General features: G+C 41.9%; 1 long non-coding RNA gene across 1 annotated transcript in view; it reads left to right on the forward strand.

Annotated features, from left to right (window-relative positions):
- Positions 1-16,901, forward strand: part of LOC118670596 — a 471,897-nt gene extending 454,996 nt beyond the window's left edge. The window contains exons 6-7 of the long non-coding RNA XR_004972399.1: positions 15,152-15,318; positions 16,773-16,901. This is a non-coding gene — a long non-coding RNA (uncharacterized LOC118670596). The remainder of the gene's footprint in view (positions 1-15,151; positions 15,319-16,772) is intronic.
- The last annotated feature ends 377 nt before the right edge of the window (positions 16,902-17,278 follow it).

Raw genomic sequence — 17,278 nt, forward strand, 5'->3', positions numbered from 1 at the left:
AATCCAGGTGATCAAAAATAGGATCAGAAATGTATTTCTTTCATCTTTTATATCTGTTTCTTCTACACTGGCATTTTTTTTTTTCAAGCAACCTCTCCTCATGTAGAAACAACCAACAATTTCAGCTGAGCAGTCTCAGTAAATAGCTATCACTTTTTTCCCCAATAGCTACAGCAAAAATTTCATACGGTCTTTTACTAGCCAGCTGTATTAGTTGGCTCTGCAGGCCTTGTCTGGTCTCTCTGTATGCCTGGGCAGTGGTAGACTAGCTGTTCTAGAGTGACCTCAGCTGGGACAACGGGGTTCTCCTCCACTTGTCTCTCATCCTCTAGCAGCTTAGCCTAGACTTTTCTCATGACAGGGGAAGGTTCTAAGAGACGGTAGGAAATCCCATGACAATTTGAAGTCTAGACTGAGAATTCGCACAAGATGATTTCTGCTGTATTCCATTGGCTATACCAAGTCACAAGGCGAGTCCACTTTGAAGAGACTGGGAGGAACTTGATGGAAAGAGCTGCACGATCATGTTACAGAGGGCATGGATACAGGGAAGGTGGGAAGTTGAGATCATTTTTTGCAACCAGTCTCATACTGGACTTGGGTCAGAGGCCCATTGGTAAGTCAGTTACTGTGAGCCACGTGAGGGCAGAAAGCTTAGCAGTGATGGTTTCTACGGGGAAAGTGAAATGCTGTCCCCATGAGAAGTGATGATGAGGAAGCAAACCCAGCCATTTCCACTACATGGATGTAGAAGCAGTAAGTCGGTTTACCATAGCGATTTAGAGCATAAGGTTTTGATTCAGACTGTTGATGTTGAAATCCTAACGCTGCCACTTACTAGGTGTGCTTAACACATTACTTAACCTCTCACATCCCAGTTTCTCATCTGCAAGATAGAAATAATCAGTTTTTCCCTCAGGGAACTCTTTTGAGTGTTAAATGAGACAATACAAGAAAGTGCGTAATGGAGAACTTAGCACTTCCTACGTGTTCACTAAATTTTAGCGGTTTTGTGTTCTTCTGTGGCAACAGTAACATTTTGAAAAATTTTGACCAAAAAGAGAGACATGTCAGAAACATCATTCAAAGGAAGGGAGCTTGGCTTTTCTGTATAAGGATAGGCTGAGACTCCTCCTGTTTATAGCCACTATTTTTGTCTTTCTGTACTTAGTCTCTAGCGTCATATTAGAGCCCTGGAGGGAAAATATTCTCCCATAAAGAAATCCAGGTAAATTTCAGGCTTCAGAAAACAAGAGCTATAAATATTAGCCTGTGGCCAGGGCACAGCCTGTGTCAGCGCGGTTCCAGGGCACCGTCATCAATTATTAAACAAGGTCAATATCTGTGGCCCGGAGAAGCATTTTAGCATATATTATTTATGCAGATGACTGTAATGGGCACTCCATCCTTGAACAGGGAGCTTCAGAGTGGACTACTATTAACAAGAAAACTACTTTCACAGGATATAAGAAATCATCTTTTCCAGGAAAATCTTTCTCTCCCTCCCTGCCTCTCTCCCCCTGCTCTCTTATTTCTCCACGAGGAACAAATCCCTAGTAAATCTATAATGACTTCGCTATGTATACTACACTGTAATATAATGTTTGATATTCTTCCCAGTGCTCTAGGGAAGGTGCAAGAAGGTTCTAGGAAAAACAAATATTGGTTCTGGCCCTCCAGAAGCCTCCAATCTGACTAAGTAAATACAGTGCCAAGTAAGAAGCAGGGAAGAAAATGGTCTATATTAACAAATGCTGCAACATGGGATACAGACAGATGTTTACTAAGTTAAGTTCAGACGAGAGGTAATCAGTGTGAGTTAAAGAATCATGATGGGCATAATATAGTAGGTGGCATTTCACCCCAAATTTGAAAGATGGCCAGGTGGGAAGGGGAGGGAGAGGTGGTCAGAGGGTGTGTTCTTGGGTTGACAAGCCTGAGGACAGCCTGGAGGCGGCAGTGAGCCGGCTGCATTTGGAGAGGAAGTTGCCCATAAGAGGAGACTCACTTGGGTCAGGGGACGTAGAAGGAGCTGAATATTCAAGATGTGATTCTTCCATTTCTTAATCCATAAGAAAACGTGACTGCCAAAATGAGATCATTTAACTTGATCTTATAAGCAGTATGGAGCCGCTGTGGTTCATATTCACCTATCAAAATGCATGTATTAAAAGTCAAAGTCATTTTTTTATTAACTAGATAAATAGTAATAACAACATCTTACTCAGTGCCTACTGTGTGCCAGTCCTATGTTACCAGCAACAGGCTAATAACCTCCTGACATATCTCTAAGGAACCACTGGGGGCTAAGACAGACAGACAGACAGACAGACAGACACACACACACACACAGCTCTACTATGTATATAAAGTTTGAATTGCATTAAGAAAAGTAAAAATGGCCATTGAGAGGTTAGATAGCTTTGAACAGAAGAAAAGGAAACACATATGTGACTGTCAAGTTTTAAAACTTTCACTAGAGTAAACCCTATTCACCTCTCTGGTTGTAGCACACAGTTGTTAATTTCTAGGCTCAGCTAAAATCTCGGGTTCTTCACTCTTGATGTCATGCCTCGGAAACCAACCAGCCTGTCCCCCAGGTACTAGTAAGAGCATTGACTCCTGTTCCAGGCGTGGTTCTGGCCCCAGTTACCTGTCATCAAGAACTCTCCTTAGCATCTTGCCACCACTTCAGCTCTGAAATCCTAATGTGGAAGGTGCTCGGGGAAAAGGAAATTGTTAGCTCCCTGGAAACAGGGCTGTTTCTCACCCACTTGGAGAAATAGCTTTGTACTCAGAGGCCAGAGGTACAGAGAGCACACAGCATCTCTTCAAATGCCACCCTCTGGGTCTCCGCACTCTTCCTGGGAGAGAGGGAATGGCATGAAGATGTCTCCCAAACCATCAGACAGTAATTACTGCTAAGTATCTACTCCTCTCCTCCCTTCTACCTTCCAACACTTTTAATAGTAATAGCTGGTAGATTGAGGGTTTCCTCTGTGCCTGAACTAAGCCTTTAATATACCATCTATTTTTCACTCCTTACAGAAACCCTATGAGGCAGGGATCATTATCATCTCTCTTTTGCAGGTGAGATTGAGTAGAGGTTAACTAATGTGTCCAAAGTCACGTATCTATTGAAATCATCCTGAGAGCTGGGATGCACGTGAAGGCACGTGGAAGTGTAGTCTTGGGAAGTGGTGCACATCTTTCTCAATTTACTCCAATATCTTGTTCATAATCAAAAGCCTCTTGCCCAGAAATAAGGGAATATGTCATTATACATATACATAATGGATTGTCTTATACTGTAGCAGATACTGTAGCAAATGTTCAATACTTGTTTGTTGAATGAGTAAATTAATTTGTCATGTGGTTCATATATGTAGACAGGTTCATATTCATCTATCAAAATGCACGTATTAATATGCAAAAATGTTATAAGTAAATTCTGAAGAGGCACATATAGAAAATTATCTATTATTATTCTGTCTCTCACTAGATGATAACTCATAAGGATAACACTGTGCCTCATTATTGCTGCCTGATAGCTCCTAGTAAAGTGCTCACCTCAGAATAGGCACTCATTACATGTCAGTTGAATTACAATATAAATGGACATGTATACTTATCAACAAATACACATCTAAATATTTTCCTCATATACAATTCTACGTATACACATATCATATGACATATGATGCTATTCTTCCCAATGTTTGTCATCATTTCTCAATAGCCTGAGCATTCTTCTAGAATAAATCCTTGGAGTTATTTACATTCACCAGTGAGTTATGTACAAGTGACCAGATTGGAGAGTTACAATCAAATTACCCTAGAAAAATGTGAGCCAATAGAAAGTATCTATTTCTGAATCCCGCTGCATCAACATGTTGATAGATGATAGGAAAACACAAAGGCAGGCGGGTTGCTGTGACTGGGATAAGGAATCCACGCATAAACAAGCAGAGGATAGCTTAGGACGATGTGGGATCCTGCCCTGTTGTCCATGGGAAGGGCAAGCACTGTGACAGCTCATTGACAGCCAGAGAGAGTGGAAAACATACAGGACTTTTCCCGGATATGTGATAAATGACCAGGTGGGGCATTTTTTCCTGAATGTCAGAAGATTAGAATGATTAAAAATGAGTGAAGAGGCAAGGGACAGAAATCAGAATTCACAAAATTTGGAGCCAGGTATAGTGGGCTCCTCATCTCAGTGTCCCCCGCCCCCACCACCTTTGTATTTGACTTCATCAATCCTCAGTATCCCCATCTGTAGAATGGTCATTGCAGTAGTAGCTACTGCACATGCTTCCTATGAAACCTAAAGATACCATATGGAAAGTGGTTAACAAGCACCTGCCACAGAGGAATGACTCAATAAATGTTAGAACTATTAACTTGTGTTGTAAACATAACTTGGGAAGCTATAGAGTCAGAATGTTGGAGCTGGAAGAGATGTGCTACACCACCCAGTCTAGCTCAGTACCATCCAGAGGTAGTGAGGTTTCTTCTGACCATCTGAGGACAGGTGGCAATTCAGCTGAGTTGAGCAGGACCTTTTTATTTACATTTATCTATTGAGATATGTCTGTTGATTTCTTCTATAGCACTAGAGGGCTTTTATAAGACCAATCTAATCCAGTGTCTTTCCCCATTTTCATCAGGAATTGCAACCAAGGTCAATCTATATAGAGATGGGCTTTCAGCAGCAGCAGCAATTTAATTATGCTCAATGAGTTTCATCGAGAAACTCTTCCAGATAATGAAGAGAGTAAAATATGCCCAGGTTCCTCCTCTGTCCCTTTATTAATGAATTAGAGTACACAGAAACTCAATAAAAGTGACAGAGGAGGCTCGCGAGCATCATTGAAATCATCCTTACCAGGGGCCACCTGCATCTCACGAAGCCCCTTTTCCATTAAAAGGCCTTACTTAGCCAGAGAACGATGCTGTTCTCTACTGGGTTTGCAGTATGTGTAGCAGGAACGACTCATTTCAGCGGTGCCAGCCCCAAGCGTGCAATTTGAGCCCTGTTGCTATGGGATTTCATTGGCTTTGCTCTGGTCTTGGCTCAGTCCCTTCCTGGCCCACACTTTTAATCAAGTTCTAACCCTCTTGCCTATTGAGAGAGCCTCACAACTGGTTCTCTTTCTCAAGTACAGGCCTGTAAATTTCCTACTATTTTTTAGAGGCAGCCACTGGCTCCTCACTCACTTCTTAGTTCTTGTTGCTGCCATTGTTGGTGTTAGTACTATTATCACAATCATCATCATCATTATTATTTCTGGATAAAATCCAGACTCCTTAGAATAAATTCAAGATCTTTAAAATCAGTCAGTATTTTTCACTTTATAATAATAGGGGTGAACACTATTTGTTGAAAGTAGTATGCCCCATATCCTGTGGTCAGTGGTTTAATTCCACTATTTCATTTCATTCTCACAACAATCCCAAAAAGAGGACTTGCCATACCCATTTAACAGATGAGGACGGTGAGGCTAGGAAAGGTCATGTATCTCGCTCCAAGTCACATAGTCAGTAAGCAACAGATTTGTCTCATTCCCAAACCCACACTGTCAACCACCATTCTCTCAGCCTCACTCACCAATCACCCCTCCCACACCCCCATCTCTCCCATACTTGGTTGCTAGCTCCTCTCAAGAAAACTGATCTATTCTTTTGGGCTATTGCATACACTTTGGCTTCTCCATGGAATTCTGGAACCAATTGCAGCAAAGGAATCACCTCCAATGTCACTGTAGCAGGTGCTGTGAGCGCCCCACCCAGTTCCCATGTACAGTGCTGCTGCCCTCATCTGTCAGTAGCTGTGGGTACTGGCTGCTAATGCAAACCACTCTTTTATGCTTCTTTCTCTAGAGAGCTTGCCCTTGGCTTTCAGGAGCCACACCCCCTAGAGATATTTAGGAGGTGACCAACACTGCCAGTCACCCAGGACAAATGGTTGACTGATGAGGGGGAATAACAGCCCAGGCCCCTTGCCTTCTATGAGACAACTTCTGAGACAACTTGAAAGCACATCTTTGCATAGGTATTTCCTCTGCCCCCTCCTGCTTCCCTTACTGCCTGGGTCCTCTAAGTGTACACCCTCAATAAATCCCCACCGCAGGCTCTGCTTCTGGTGCACTGACCTAAGGCAGCCACTCCCTCTGAGATGCCATTTCTGACCTCCCAAGAAACACTTCACATCTTTGTGGTCAGTGTTCATAGAGTATAGTTCCATTACAGCATCGAGTGCATTGTTCTGATAATATTGTATTGAAAGTCCCTCTCCTCCCATAGATCATCAATTATTTTGGGTCAAGAACTGAACCCTTTGAATCTCTGTACCCACGCACATCACACAGTGACAAACATTCAAGAGTCATTCCTTACCTTCCAGCTCACTTGCAACCTTCCCGTCCTGCCTGTCAACCCGTCAGGGCTAATCCAAAGAACCTTGGTTGCTCCTCTGTCTGAACTCCCAGCCCTCCTTCTCCATGACCCAGACTCACATCAGCACATCATGTTCAATTCCTCTCCTTATATCAGGGCCAGCTTTGCCTCTGCTTTCTCATCCATAGGCCTCCTCTCCTCTGTCTTCTTTTTCCAACTTGGTTTATCTTTCTTTCTCTCACTTTCACTTCCCAGACTTCACAGCAGTGCAAAATTTAAGATTACAAATCATCTCATCAGCACCAGCCAGATGACCTCCCTCAGCCAGACACAAATGTATGATCTCTTTGATCTCTGAAGGTCATGCTTTTCAGGGGGAGGGGAGAATCTCCCATTAAATGATATACATCTCTCCAATCCATTAATAAGCTAATAAAAAAGTTAAAGAGAGGTTCATGAAGATAGACTGGCTTCTGTGATAGTATGTTGACTAAATGAAATGTTAATAAAAACACAACACGTGTCTGTGTCAGATCCTCCATGAGAAGGGCTGAGACTATAATTGACAGAGTTTTTACTCATTTGTCTGGGGTGTGGCTTCAGTGTCCTTTTAATCTGGGTCAGTTTTTGTCATAATCAGTTAAGCTTTAACACACAGCTGGATAGCTATGAAAAAGGAAAAAAGAATCATTCACTGAGAATTTGATGCTCTAAACACAAGGCCTCAATTAATGGTCACAACAACCCTAGAGGCTAAGTATTCCATAAGCCTCTGTGCTATGCCATTGAAGATCAGAAAGGGTGATTTGTTTGCCCAAGGTCACACAGGTAGCAAGAACCAGAGTTGGATTTGAACCCCAGTTGACCTGGCCTCAAAATCTGTTCTGTTCACTGCATCGTATATATATTGTGACTTGGAACAAGATTTGAACAGAGAAATAATGACTGAAGGATGGTCAAGGGAAGGCCAGAAAAGGCTTCTTTGCTTTAAATAAACTCATGAGTTGGGGAAATGCAGAGGAGGTGGGCTGCACTCCCAGCAATGAGAGGAAGCCTTTTAGCGAGTAGAGTGTTCTGTTTCTATCGTTTGGTACTATACACGATGGGAGGCGAAGGAAGCAGTCATAGTTAGTATCAGAGACAACTGACCAGGAGTGCTGTTTAACCAAAGCAAAGGAATGGTAAGGCAAAGGAGGTAGGTGGCACCTTTCTGGATGGCTGAATTTAGTCCAATGATCAAGAATAAGGAAATAAAATCCATCACTAAGATCCCAGCCATAGATTGGGAGGAGTTCCCAGGAGAAAAAAAGAATTGTCGCTTGTGAAAACCAGGCATTATAATGTAGGGTTTCCTGAGCAAGAAAACAGGCATAAATAAATCAAATCATACTTGGAATTCTTGGTTTATGGGGGGGGGGGAGGCACGAAGTGAGAGCTAGATGAATGGTATAAGTAAAAGGTAGACTGCAACAGTCTTAGGTTTGCAATGTAAGTCCCTCTCTCATGGCACCCGAGCGATATTGGCCTCTTTCCTGCCACAGGACCTTTATGCTGGCTGCTCTCTCTGCCTAGGACACTCTTTGTCCACTTCTTCCCTGAGATAATTGTCACACAGCCTTTAGAGCTTAGTTGAAATATTCCACCTTAAGGGACACCTTCTCTAATTGGCCACCACCCTCACAGTATGTTCAAGGAGTCAAGTTTAGTTCATTTCATGGGATTAGTTTGGGTATCATGGCAACACCCAATTGCTGTAAAAGTCTCCAACTGCTAAATTTCTTTTATTTTTATTTTTTAAATGTATTTTTATTGAATTCAGAGGAGAAAGGAGAGGGAAAGAGAAACATCAATGATGAGAGAGAACCATTGATCAGCTGCCTTCTGCACGCCTCTACTGGAGATTGAGCCTACAACCTTGGTATGTGCCCTTGCCCGGAATCAAACCTGGGACCCTTTAGTCCGCAGGGCAATGATTATCCACCGAGCCACACCAGCTAGTGTCCAACTGCTAACATTCAATTTCTGTGCTTTTGTCATCAGCATCAGGTCACAGACCATTCTTTGAGCAGCCCTGCTCTAACGTGCTCTTTGTATTGCTCTGGCTCGCTGTAATGGTTAACGGGTGTTAGGCTTACATGACCCACCCGGAAGAAGCGTGTAATAATTTCCCCAAGAAAGGAGTTGGAAACAACCAGCAGGTAAAGTGTGGTGTTTTTTCTGACTTCCCAGGCTCACAGGGAAACCTGAGCAGGAGAAAGTAGGCTGGACGAACACGCAAGCACATCTCTGACTAACTCCCTAAAAAATATCTTTGTATTAAAGGACTAATATAAACTAGTTGCCTGTTCATTACTAGAATATGGAGATGATACATCACAATTTAGAGAAAGATTTATAGAAATATAAACACTTAGGTACAGGCTGGTAATTCTTCCCTATACTAAACTTCAATTATCATCAATCATAGCTTAATCTAGCTCCGATTCCTGCATTATCTCATTCATTCTTCATAGGATCCAAGCTTTGCATGGTAAACAACCTCTGCTTTCCTATGCAGAGGGCAGCCCCATCTATCTATGCCAGCCTAGTCTAGCCCCTTTAACAACACTGTAGAAAGCAGACATTTCTTTATTCCACGAGTTCCAATTTGACTATGTACAGCCCATCAGAGAGAAGGAATCTTTCCAGCAATCCAGTTGAGCTCCATTTCTCTGGTAAAGTAAAAAAAAAAAAAAAATTTCTCTCCTGCTTGCAACTTTTTTCTTTCTATTCCATAGACAGAATATAATTTCAGGTAAGAACATTGGGTAATGGAATGTTCTTTGGGCCAGCAGGAAAAATAAACAACAACAACAAAAATCCTCAAGGATAATCTTATTCCAGTTGAGAAAAATTGCCTTGGCGATGAGTTTTGATGTCACCACCATCTTCCAACGTGCCTCCTTTATCGAAGAATGTCTCATTATCACTCAGAGTGCTCCTCATGGAAACATGATCCCAACAGTTTTTTATAACTTGTTTGATCCCTTAGAACCAATTGATTTTCTCATCTAGGGGATGATTCTCTTTTATTTCTTTCAAACGTTTAAAAATGCAGTTCAGCAAAGTGGAGGAAACACACTTTCATGCAGCATGGGTTGTTTCTTTCATACTGGGTGCTCACTGGCTTTATGGCTGTGTTGAAGGCAGACTTGTGGGCTAGAGAAATTCCTAGCAAAATAAAATAACTGGACCATGGGGCCAGGGAGGAAAGATGAAGAGCTGGGCCAGTGTCCAAGCCCATGCTGACTAACCAGGTTTAGCTGAGAAAATAGGGAAATAAGTTGGGAACTGGCTTTATGAACACGTTATGAAGACTTTCTGAAGAAATTCTTGATCTCACACCCACCACAGTGACCCTGAGAGCCTTTTTGTTTTGTTTTCAGTTCAATCAACCCTTCCTCTCACATATCCGCAGAGACGGTGGGGGTTTCTGAGGATTTTGAAGCAATAGAAAGGTGCTTTGAGTTGCTTGCAAAACATTTTGAAACTTAAAAGTACAAATGGAGCACCAGCCTGTTCCTCACTTTTAATTTAAGAGCGATTCTAAACTATAAAATTGTTGACTCTAATGTGTCATATAACCTATTAGGTTGCCATTTAATGTCGGTGCCTCATGATCAAAACATTCCCACTCAGGACTTTGTGTTATCATCAGAGGAGAGGGGTGTGAACATTGAAGGGGAGAAGGTGTTTGATGTGTAAACCAGTTGCAAGGTATTTTGCAAGGCTGCTGCAAAATATCATCTCATCGCATTGCCACCATGATCCTGTGAGCAGTTACCATAATCTCCATTTTTATCGTGAGGAAGTGAGACTTAGAGAGATTAGATAACTTGCCCAGGTCCCAAAGTCAAGCTGGCTACTCTCTGAGCTCATGGCTAGACACTTGGACTTCACTCTCCAGGAATCTCATGCAGTCCATGGATTTACATTCCATTTATACATGGCTTACTGCCAAGATCTTAGGGATCATTCTGAAGTGTGAATCATATCATGTTATCTTCTTACTTAGAACATCGCAAAGGCTTCCAAATGCCTCCACCAAGCCTTACCATCACTCACAAGATGCAGGTGGCCAGGCCATTGGCTTCCTCTCCAATCACATCTTCCTCTACCTCCACCCCACCATGCTTCTACACTCCAATAACACTGACCTTCTTCCCATGATCCAAACACATTCTCTCCTCCAGTTTCCATTTTATTTCTTTAATATCTCAGCTAAATACTCCAACTGCTTTTTTCTCCATAAAATTGATCAGTACCAGAAAGTATCTTATTTGTTTGTGTTTATTCTCTATATGCTTCACTCAAACATAAGTTCCATGAGAACAGAAACTTTGTCTCTAAGAATAGTGAGCAGCACAGAGTCGAAAATCACTCTACACTGGGAGTTTTCCTACCTCAGATTGTTTGTATACGTGTTCCCTCTGCTGGAATACTTCATCTTTGCTTAATCATAAAGCCACTTCCTTCACAGTTTTTACTGATATCTGTAATTATGGATGGGTGATGGTTCTATGATTTGCATGTGGCTCTTCCACTAGACATAAAGAACTACAAGAAAGGAGCCATGTCTGTTTTATTCCATAAAGAATCTGCTGAGCCTATATCAAAGAGCCTGGCATGTAGTAGATGTTCAATAAAATGATATAAATAAATGAGTGAGAACACAGGAGGCAGGTTCATGGGCCAGTGTGGAGACAGCCTCCCAACAACCTTACAGGAAGTCACAAATTGCAGCTGCCATTGTCTGGGTGGAGAGTCCATATCAGGCAGGACAGTTGTAGAAGGATGAAAGTCAGATTTCCCACAGAGTAGCAGAGATGAAGGAGGGCAAATGGACCGAGAAGGTGTGTCATTAATATGATGACAGTTACCTGTGCAATAATTTGCAGGATTTCCATGTGTGGAAAGAGACCAAAATAGAAGGCCAGAAGCAACAGATACAAAGACAATGAAAGAAGAGATAGAAAGGGATGTCCAACTAAAGAGGCATGGAACTAAGGAAGGTCAAATGTCAGAGAAGAGATGGAGAGAACAAAATGAAGTGAAAGCATCTTGGTTCAACATCTGTAAAAAGATTATGCCTTATTAGAGTGGAGTGGAGTCGTAAAGAACTTCAAAGGCCCCAAAACAATCAACTTACAGTAACTAAATCATCACACAGCTTTTTCTACTGGGATTTTTCAACCACATGAGAAACCTCTCAACTTTGCTTCAAGTGTGTTAGCTGCTACTGTCTGGCAGATTGCCTCTTCAGTCACTGTCCTTCTTTCTTGATAATAGCCATACTCTCAGCCAAAAAACAAATTGCATTTCCTAAGCTCCTTTGCCAGGGAGTGGCCAATGCCATGGAAGGCAAAGCATCCAGGTGGAAATTCCAGGGGAGCTACTTCAACATAAGCTGAATCAAATCAGAGATTAGACCTGTTGCTCCTCCTTACCCCTTTCTCATTCTTTCTGTCTGGAGTGATAGCTGGAGCTCCACTATGAGGCAGCCTTGAGCATGGAAACTAAGTGCTAAGGAAGGTTAGGTAGGATAGAAGGAGTCTGGACTGCTGATGTTTGGAGTCACTCATTTTGCCCTGGACTTGGTTTATGTGCATTAAAATGAAAGCCTTCCATGTTGAGTGACTCTTTTTTTCATATATGCAGCCATACCTGATTCCAACGGATACATAAAGCAAATAAAATTTGGCATATATGCCATTCTTGATGCAAGATCACTTTCAGAGCAGTGAACTAGGACAATCAAATAGACTCCTTGTTGTTTGACTTTCAGCAAGAACCTTAATATCTAAGCTGAGCCTCTGTTTCTTCCTCTGTAAATTATGGCTAATAATTCCCTCACAGGGTATTTGTAAGGATTAGAATGCAGCTTGCACAAATCCATAGCTCAATAGTTATTGTAAGTGTACAGATTTTCATTTATTAGAAATAAGTTGATGTTCATTTATTCAGTAAGTATTTTAAACACCTATTTTGATGCAGAGCAGACAGAATAGCAGACAATCCCGATAGTTAGGGCACATTAGCTGATTGGTCTAGGCCCGTGGTCGGCAAACTGCGGCTCGTGAGCCACATGCGGCTCTTTGGCCCCTTGAGTGTGGCTCTTCTACAAAATACCACGTGCGGGCACGCACGTACAGTGTGATTGAAACTTCGTGGCCCATGCACAGAAGTCAGTATTTTGTGGAAGAGCCAGTATTTTATGGAAGAGTCACACTCAAGGGGCCAAAGAGCTGCATGTAGCTCGCGAGCCGCGGTTTGCTGAGCCGCAGTTTGCCGACCACTGTAGGCCAATCATAGATATTTTGAGAGTCGCCATTGGCAGTTGTTAGGTTGAGAAGAAAGAAGCAAGTAGCCAAAACATAGTGAACTGCAGACAGTGCCTCTGGCCCCACTTCTTGACACCTTCACTCACTGTGACTCTTGCTTATGTTCCCGACTCACTGATTTCAGCTTCCTTTGGTGTTCACTCAAAACTGGGATTTTACATCCTTGGCATTATTGGTGCTTTGGAACCGATAATTCTTTGTTGGGGAAGACTGTCTTGTGCATTGTAGGATGTTTGGCAGCATCTCTGACCCATCCCCATTAGATGCCAGAAGTACCTGTCCCCCTTCCCAAATCAGGACAATAAAATATGTCTGGAGACATTCCCCTGGTGGAAAACTCACCTCCACTGAGAATCAGCACAAAGAGATTTAACTGTCCCGACACGGGAGGTTTGCACCTGGGCTGTATGCTTGGCACAGAGGTCACACCTCACTAAGGACTAGCCCTGACTTGGGTTGTTAGCTGCAAGAGTCCAATTCTTCCCACATAGCCTCTACAGGACGCCTTCCTTGTGCCTACTGTTTTTGCCATTGAATGCATCTGAGACCATTGTCTTGGAACAATGCGTGGGTTCAGCTCCTGGATGGTGCCAAGTTCATCTCCTTCCCCAGGACTTCAGATGCCCTGTCCTCACGTCTTCTTTGCTGAGCTCACTCTTATGTTCACCTCCCTACACGACATTGGGACTCCCTGATGAAGGATCACCCAGCACTCAGTACTTCCATTTCATAACACTTATAGTTTGAATTATGCCTTGAGGAACATTTGCTAAAGCCCAGTGACCTTGTTCAGCTTTGAACCTTGCCGTGGGAAGGATCCATGTCTGACCTGGCCTGCGCACTATCCCCAGCATGGTGCCCATGAACTGGCACGAAACAGTTGTTTAGTGAATGCAAAATGGTTATAAAAGAAAACACAAAAACCAATGAATCTTATGAACAATTTAAGTAAAAACAAATGTCTTTATAGGAGGCAAAGATTATTATACTGATCAGACTCTGTCTTTTTAAAGAGTGCCTGCATGTCAGAGAGAGAGGTGAGCATTTGCAAAGTTGGCAGTTGCCACTCTTCCTTCCATCAGCTCCTCTTTTTTGTTCTCTGAATTGAATTGAATTGATAGGGAAAGATCAGAGACAGGAACACATCTGCTAGTCCTAGGAATATCACAATGCAGTGCAAGATTTGGAAGCTTCTAAGAAGCAAGCCGATCTGGAATTTACAATTTGTTCATTTCAAATGTCCATCATGCTGGTGTTTCCTAAATTGGAACATGTAAAAAGAACTCATTGTGCAGGCATATTGTTTAATACTTGATGTTTTCCATGAGCCTCGTCATGTTCAGTTACTATAATCAAGGAGAATCCTTCTAAGAAAGTCTCTGAAACTTTTGTTTCAAAAGAGAAGTCACCCACGGGGAGACTCAAGGTTCTGTCCAGCCAACAGGATGCTTTGCTGCTGTTTACTTGAAACAGACTGAGACTGCCTAAAGGATGTTAAAACCAGTTGCCAACATTAAAAAGCCTAGATTTCTAGGTTTTGTGGCAAATCAGAAGATCCAACAATGCTGGGACTGCCTTCCTTCATGTCAACATTTGGCGGGACTGGAGTCAAATTCTGCCATTAGCACAGCCAGCGTTCCAGCTCTACTGCAGCCATTGTGTCTGCTGGTTGCCAGCTGGCCCTGTGGGCTTGAAGCTTTGTGATCTCTATTTCCTGCCTTGCCCTGTTCTTATCCTTAAGAGGAGTATGTATTCCTAATTTATCTCTGAGATTAAAAACCACACACAGATAAATTCACGGAACATCTCTTTCCAATCACGGATATACACACTTTTCACTCCTGATGAGTAACTAGTCCAACCTCCCAATCTTGAGAACTGCGCTCTCCCACGTGGTAGGCACAGTTTACATTTAATTCAACTTAAATGAAGTTAAAATTCAGCTCCTCGGCCACAGTAACCACAGTCAAGTGCTCAGCAGCCATGTGTGGTTAGCAGCTACCATATTGAAGAGCTCAAACAGAAAACTCTTCCCTCGTCACAGAAAATTCTATCAGATAATGCTGCTCTAGAATATTTCTGATAAATGGAGAAGTTGGAAGAAAGAATATCACGTGGGTTTTTAGAGAATTTACTCATTGTTATGGATTGAATTGTATCCCTTCAAAAATGCAATTCCTAATCCCCAGTACCTCAGAATGTGACCTTTATGGTGAGTGGGTCTTTCTAGAAATAGTCAAGTTAAAGTGTGATTATTGGGGTGAGCCTTAATCCAATATGATTGGTGTCCTTATAAAAAAGGGGAAAAGGGAGGGAGGAATGGGAGATATCTATAATATTATCAACAATAAAAAATATACTTTTTTAAAAAGGGGGAAATTTGGACACAGAGACAGGCATAGTGGGAAGATGAGAGAAGAGACATGGAGAGAAGCTGTGGCCATCTACACGTCAAGGAGAGAGGCCTGGAACAGATACTTGGAAGCAAACAGCACAATGACACCTTGATTTTTGGACTTCTACCCTCCAAAACTGTGAGGTGACGGATTTCTTTTGTTTAAGCTACTAAATTTGTGGTACTTTGTTACACAGACTTGGCAAACTAATACACTCATAAATTGTTCATTTGTTGACTAAAACAGTGGTTCCCTAACACTTATCCAGTACTATAAATAGCAGTAGGCATATTAAGGACTATCAAGATAATTTGATCTTTCCCTGAAGAGATTTATGGTCTAATAAGGGTGATAAAAAAACAACACATTATCTAAATAACTATAAAGTAGAAAGAGATAAATGCCTTCTGGAATTTTCTGTTGTTCCTTGACATTAGCTAGAGCATTTAAGTGGATACAAGTTCTCCCATGCCCTGCTGCAAGGGCTCATTACAATGAGGTTCAATACCAAGCTCTTAAAATAAAGAGGACAATTTATTATTTATTTCAGTGGGTAAAGCAGGAAGGAGTAGTGCCCCTTCCTTCCCACCCTAATCTCCCACCTCTGGTAACAAGTCAGAAGACCCCCACATTGGCCTAACCCTTTTCTGCATGATGGGTGCAACTGGTGACAGATGTGATGTTAGTGATCTCACTCAGTTTACAACTGGCCGCTTAGTGGGTCTCCACCAACCAGCTATTCTTAGGAAGACCCCCAAATTGTATCAGCCAATCAGTAGAATGAGTACTGCAGAGGGTGTGGGTATTACTAAGGCTAAACCTTCTCAGATTCTCCTGCTCCCCAAACCTCCCGTTACCAGAAGCAATCAACTGATACTTACTGGCCCATCTCTTCCAAGATTGTTTCATCAAAATCAGGGCCTTATTTTTCATTAGTTCACTTATTTCTAAGACCAACTTTTTAGAATTAATAGCCAACTCATCACTGGCTCAACTATTTGTTTCATTTGGAAAGATGATTTACTCTCTTATCAGAGAGTGAAAGTTCATACTCTGACACTCACTTTCTCCCCTAAATTCTTCAACATAATCATAAATAATAATGTCATTTGTCTAATGAAGGTCCTTGCACCCTGCTTAGCCTCTCATTGTGGGCAGGGCCCATATAGCAGGTACTTGATGAATGTTGAATGGTTGAACTAATTAATTTTATGAACCAACAAGTTTTAATGTGAAAAGTTTTTTATTATTAATAAATTAGTTTTATAGACTACAAAAAGACTATGCCCCTTAAGAGGATGGAAAAATTGCTTCCTGCCAAAATGATCATGAAAAGCTTGGTGGAGGAAGTAGTATGTGAGTGGAATCTTTAGGGGTGAGGGGCTTATTATAAGTGGAATTGAGGGAACTGATGACATAGAACAGCATAAGCAAAGCCCTGAAGGCAGAAATGCATGAAAGAGAATTATAGTCAAGTTGGAACAGTGAACTGTAGGCCAAATTGGGAAAGAACTTTTGATTTTTTTTTCCTGTAAAGAATGAGGAGGTATTAAAAGATTTGGAGAAAGAGACTGATATGTTCAAAACTGTTTTTCAGGAAAATTAATTTGGCAGTAATGCCTGAGATTGATTGAAGTGGATGGAAATTGAAAGCAGAGAAAAGTATGCGAGAAGGATGCTCCTATGCCTCTATGTTTATATATTACTCTTTATGCAGATGCCGTGGTTCCTGTACAGTATTGACACATTCGTCTGTCAGACTGGAGAAAGCTGACTGTCATAGTGTCAAACTATGCTTTTATACTTCATGGGTTTTGTGTTTATTTCCCATCTGTGTAATGTTTTTTGTAATGTTTTTTAAAGTCTTTGGAAATTTCCATCCTGCATTGATGTGCAAGAGTTTTGCCCACTCTTCCAGTTACAGTGTTGGTGATGGGATGTCAAAGAGCAGCAATTTGAGTCCTCTCGGTCTAATTTGGTGGTTCTTAACCTGAACTTCACATTAGAATCCCACCTGGAGAGGTATTTAAAGCCCCCAAGGCCTCACACCATAACCCTGGCCAATTAAATTAGAGTCTCTGAGAGCAGAACCGAGGCATCCGT

The sequence above is a fragment of the Myotis myotis genome, unplaced genomic scaffold (assembly GCF_014108235.1).
Source record: "Myotis myotis isolate mMyoMyo1 unplaced genomic scaffold, mMyoMyo1.p scaffold_m19_p_16, whole genome shotgun sequence".
In the NCBI taxonomy this organism is placed as follows: domain Eukaryota; kingdom Metazoa; phylum Chordata; class Mammalia; order Chiroptera; family Vespertilionidae; genus Myotis; species Myotis myotis.